This window comes from Ursus maritimus, unplaced genomic scaffold (genome assembly GCF_017311325.1).
Source record: "Ursus maritimus isolate PB19 unplaced genomic scaffold, ASM1731132v1 scaffold_14, whole genome shotgun sequence".
In the NCBI taxonomy this organism is placed as follows: domain Eukaryota; kingdom Metazoa; phylum Chordata; class Mammalia; order Carnivora; family Ursidae; genus Ursus; species Ursus maritimus.
The window spans coordinates 25,723,877-25,729,876 of record NW_024423786.1 but is presented as its reverse complement, the minus strand read 5'-3'; positions in this window follow the sequence as shown (position 1 = coordinate 25,729,876).

The following is a 6,000-nucleotide window of genomic DNA, read 5'->3' as shown; positions in this document are numbered from 1 at the left end:
TCATGGATCGGAAGAATCAACATGTTAAAATGTCTATGCTACCCACAGCAATCTACACTTTCAATGCCATCCCTATCAAAATAACAATGACATTTTTCAAAGAACTGGAACAAACAGCCCTTAAATTTGTGTGGAACCAGAAAAGGCCCCGAATCGCCAAGGAATTGTTGAAAGGGAAAAACCAAGCTGGGGGCATCATGTTGCCAGATTTCAAGCTATACTACAAAGCTGTGATCACAAAGACAGCATGGTACTGGCACAAAAACAGACACATAGACCAATGGAACAGAATAGAGAACCCAGAAATGGACCCTCAGCTCTTTGGGCAACTAATCTTTGACAAAGCAGAAAAAAAAACACCCAGTGGAAAAAAGACAGTCTCTTCAATAAATGGTGCTGGGAAAATTGGTCAGCTACATGCAAAAGAATGAAACTTGACCACTCCCTCACACCATACACAAAGATAAACTTCAAATGGACGAAAGACCTCAACGTGAGACAGGAATCCAGCAAAATCCTAGAGGAGAACAAAGGCAGCAACCTCTACGACATCAGCCACAGCAACTTTTTTCATGACACATCTCCAAAGGCAAGAGAAACAAAAGAAAAAATGAACTTGCGGGACTTCATCAAGATAAAAAGCTTCTGCACAGCCAAGGAAACAGTCAAAAAACTAAGAGGCAGCCCATGGAATGGGAGAAGATATTTGCAAATGACACTACAGATAAAAGACTAGTATCCAGGGGCGCCTGGGTGGCTCAGTCATTAAGCGTCTGCCTTCGGCCCAGGGCATGATCCCAGGATCCTGGGATCGAGTTCCACATCAGGCTCCTCCGCTGGGAGCCTGCTTCTTCCTCTCCCACTCCCCCTGCTTGTGTTCCTTCTCTTGCTGGCTGCCTCTCTCTCTGTCAAATAAATAAAATCTTAAAAAAAAAAAAAAAGACTAGTATCCAAGATCTACAAAGAACTTCTCAAACTCAATACACGGGAAACAAATAATCAAATAAAAAAATGGGCAGAAGATATGAATAGACACTTTTCCAATGAAGACATACAAATGGCTAGCAGACACATGGAAAAATGTTCAAAATCATTAGCCATCAGAGAAATTCAAATCAAAACCACACTGAGATACCACCTTACGCCAGTTAGAATGGCAAAAATTGACAAGGCAGGAAACAACAAATGTTGGAGAGGATGTGGAGAAAGGGGATCCCTCTTACACTGTTGGTGGGAATGCAAGTTGGTAGGGCACTTTGGAAAACAGCGTGGAGGTCCCTTAAAAAGTTAAAAATTGAGCTACCCTATGATCCAGCCATTGCACTACTGGGTATTTACCCCAAAGATACAGACGTAATGAAGAGAAGGGCCATATGCACCCCAATGTTCGTAGCAGCTTTGTCCACAATAGTTAAATTGTGGGAGGAACCAAGATGCCCTCCAACAGATGACTGGATTAAGAAGATGTGGTCCACATATACAATGGAATATTACTCAGCCATCAGAAAGAACAATTACACATTTGCAGCAACATGGACAGGACTGGAGGAGATAATGCTAAGTGAAATAAGTCAAGCAGAGAAAGACAATTATCATATGGTTTCACTCATTTATGGAACATAAGAAATAGCAGGGAGATCGGTTGGAGAAGGAAGGGAAGAATGGGGGGGGGGTTAACAGAAGGGGAAATGAACCAGGAGAGACTATGGACTCTGAGAAACAAACAATAAAAATTATTAAAAAAATAAAAATAAAAAAAAAAAGGAAGGGGAAGATATTGTAGGGCAAGCAGCAGCCAAGGCATTGGCAAGTGCCAGGACATGATGTCCTTTGGACTGGATCCATGGGAGCTCTGGGGGAGGGGGGGGTGGCTGCTGGAAAGTGAGGTGGGGGTCTGGTTCTGAGGGGTGCACCCCACCCTGCCTTTGGCAATGAGTGGCCTTTGGATGCTTTCACAGGTGACAAGAGTGACAAGAGCAGATCTGTGTTTTATAAGGTCATTTTGGGAATCACAGAAACGAGATGATCAGAGGAAAGAGTAATAGGGTCAGGTTACAAAGCCAACACAATCCCGAAGGCAAGCAAGGATGAGGGCAGAAGCACGGACAGAGAAGCAAGAAGGAAAGATCTGAGAAGCATTTCAGGATGGCAGAGCAAGAATCAAAAAGAGCCATGACTGGGTGTGGGGCTGAAAGAGAAAGGACTGGACAGAGAAGGCCCTGGGGCCACAGCCAGAGAGGCAATTCAAAGACAGGTCATTTTCTTTTCCATAGAGTTGCCAGAGACAATGCCAGAGGCCCAGTTATGTTGGAATTTCAGATTAACAACAAACAATTTAGGGGGATAAGTGTGTCCCATGCAATACTTAGAACCTGTTTCTACTAAAAAGTTATTCACTGTTTATCTGAAATACAAATGTGATGGAGCCTTCTGTATTTTCACTTGCTAAATTCGATGACCCTACCCTTTGGACATGCTCAGTTGGAGGTGTCCGTGGGACAGAAGGCACGGGTGGAGACAGACACCTCATCTTGAGGGGACAGGTGGCGGCTCGAAGTGCATGCCTGAGAATCACATCGAGAGGATGAGTCACACCTCTTGTTCTCACACTTGGCTGCATTTTGAAATCACCTAGGGAGCTTAAAAAAAAAAAAAAAAACACTGATGATCAGAGATTCTGATCTAATTAGTCTGTGGTGCAATCTGGGCACCGGGACGTTTTAAGGCTCCCCCAGGTGATTCTGATATGCAGCAAAGTTTAGGAACCACTGATCTAAGCCATGGAAATAGATGAAATCACCAAAGTGGAAAAGAATGTGCAAGACGGTTCCCCGGGGAGCCCTCAGTGTCTGAAAGGTACATCGGGTCAAGGAGACAACAAAGGTGTATGAAGCACGGGTGGGAGGGGAGGCAGGAAACAGCAAGGGCAAAGGTAGAGAACCCAGGAGGGAGGCGTCGGCTGTGTTCAGGGCCCCAGCAAGGGAAGAGATGAAAAGCAGGATTATGCACTGGACTCCTCTATTAGGACAGATGGCCTTTGTGGGCTCAGGGTCCAAAGGGGTCCATGGGAAAGCCAAATTGTGGGGGCTAAGGAGCGAGTGTGTGAGAGATCAGCAAGGTGTTGGTATTCCCAGGCAAATTCCTTATCTCTTGTCTCTTTATCTGAAGAACGACAATGCCACCTTTCCTTTTAGACTCCCAGGAGGACAAAAGCCGATGAAAAGAGAGTGCAGGGAAATTCCTTTAAGTTTGAGGTTCTAGAAAGAATACAACAATAACTTTGAAACAATCAGTCCTAGCATCGTTGCTTCCCAGCTCTGGGTCCATGGGGAGAGAGCAGCCTCCGTGAGCCTCGGTTACTGCATCTGTAAATTGGGGCTAATCATATCTATCTCAATGGCTGTCGTGAGGACTCGATGGGGCATGAAGCCCCCAGGAGAGTGCCTGGGCCATTTTGGCTTCAATTTTTTCCAAACAACAGAGGTGGTGCAAATATAGAGTGCAGGGGACAATGACAGCTGTTAAAAGGAAAGAAGGAAGCCAACTCCAAAGGGGTTAAAAGACAGAGTCTACACAGAACACGAAGATCTCCTAACATGGGTGTGGTTTACTTGGGAGATTTGTAGCAGAGTCTGGTAAGCATGCTTTCCTCCTGGTGGGGCAGGGGCGGCGGGGGGGTATCTCCCTAATTTACTTATTGGTGTTTCAGAGGTAATACCTCCAAGTCTTCCATCACTACTAAGGAATTTTAATTACCCTTGGGGATGTTTCTCTCCTCCTCTTACCACTAAAAGAGAATCTGAAAATAGCCATCGCAAATGAGCTTTGCATCTTCCCACTGTGGACCACCACTGCTTATTCCAATATTCTTCCTCCCAGTGAACTAACTGCCTGGGCGAGTGAGAAGGCAGACGGGATCAAAGCCGCCAATAACGGCTAAAAAGTGCCTAATCTGCCCACTTGCAATAGTTAGAACTCAACGCAGGGGTTTTTTTATCTCTAAAGCGCCTTACAAAAGTTAACTAATTAGTCCTCATAATGCCTTTCAAGCATGTATTATTATTTAACTCAAGGTGAAGCTTCAGTGTGGGGGCGGAAATTTAAATCAAGGCCGCTTGATAATGAGGAGTAATCCGACTGAATGCGTAACGAAACTCAGGTTGGCTGTAGGAGTCCTGAACCCTTCTCCAAGAATCCTGGGTGTTACGCCTCGGAAATTGAAAACGATTCAGTAGCCATCTGAAAACGATAAAAGGAAATTGTTCACTAATATATCCACCATTTCAAAGAAACATTCAAATCGGCAACTTTGGAGGCGTGCAGGCTTACCTACGAATTACATCGTAGGCAAAACAAAGATGTCAATATTCTTTGAAATTATTGCCCCAGCTGCAGGACCCCAGCGAACCTTATCATTTGGCTAGCGCAGCTTCTCTCAAGCTTGGCACAGCTGATGCTTTGGGCTAGATACTTTTTTAATGTGCTTTTTAATTTAATTAATTAATTTCTTTAAAAAGTATACTGCCCACCCCACACAGGGCTTGAACTCCCAACCCCAAGATCAAGAGTCAAATGCTCCGCCAAAAGAGCCAGCCAGGAAGCCCTGGGCTAGATGCTTCTTTGTTGTGGGCTCTGTCTTGTGCCATGTCCAATGTTCAGCGGCATCCCTGGCCTCCACACACCAGATGCGGGTAGCACTCCACCCCTCCCCCAGTTATGACCGTCAGAATGTCTCCAGACATTGCTAACTGTGCCCTGGGGGGCAGAACTGCTGCTGGTTGAGAACCAGTGGCTTAGAAAAGAGGTCAAAGTATTTCTTTCCAGTACAGCACACATCCAGAGGGCTCTCGTAGATTTACCAGGAAAAACAAATTGCCCTAAATGGACAAAGAATTCCAGATTTTCCCATAGTGTAAGGGGACTTGGGTGTACCTGTATACCCAGGGCTCCTAAATGGTGCCCAAATGGTCAATGTTACGTTTTGGCAACTGGATGCAAACCCTACCCCCCACCCCCGGGGAGAGCTCTGTCGGGTAGTGGCTGGAACCTGAGCTGGGGGTGTTTGCCTGCGGCCTGGCCCATTTTTAGTTTCCCAGGCCTCTCACTGGCAATGCTAATTTTCAGGGAAGTCTTGCAGCCCACACGGGACATTTCTGGCCTTGCCTGCCTCCTCCAACTTTGCACCCTCAAATGCCAGATTCTCCCACTTTCTTAGCAGGGAAAGAAGCAGCTGAAAACTCCGTGGGCTAGTGAGAATGAGTAATTGGATATCAGCCGTTTAGAAATCAATCTCTCACTTTCTATCCTTCCCCCTCTCCAGCCCTCTCCCCAGCCTTCCTACATGCCCCAGAGGCGAAGGAAGTCTTGGTCTGTTTTAGATCAGGGGGACAAAATCATGCACTTAAAAGAAAATGGAAAGGAATTTATCCTATGGCTGATAAAGTGAAAGCAATTAAATAAAGTGTAGTACATCCCTATTATATGCTACGGAGCGAACTGTGTACCCCCACAGTTCATATGTTGAAGCCCGAACCCCATGCTACTGGTATTTGGAGCGAGGGCGGTTAGGAAGGTAAAGTTGAGTGGAGTCATAAAAACGGAGCCCTAATCCAGTAGGACTGCTGTCCTAAGAAAAGGAGGAGACACGGGGAGTGCGCCTGTGCAAGGGGAAGACCACATGAGAGCCCCGTGGGAAGGTGGTCCTCCTCAAGTCAGGAAGAGAGCTCACGCCAGACACCCACCTTGATCCTGGACTCCTAGCCTCCACCACGAGGAGAAAATAGATTGCTGCTGTTTAAGCTGCCAGGTCTGTGGTATTCTGTTACGGCAACCCAAGCAGACGAAGATACCCTAGAATACTTTTCAGTAGTTTAAGGCAAAAAAAGTCAGGAAAATTCTCACTAACCTAAGATCTACAAGATGTATTATGTATTCAGTGGGAGAAACCAACACTGCCAAACAATACGTACATTATCAGGCACTTGCTGTTCCAGGACTCCA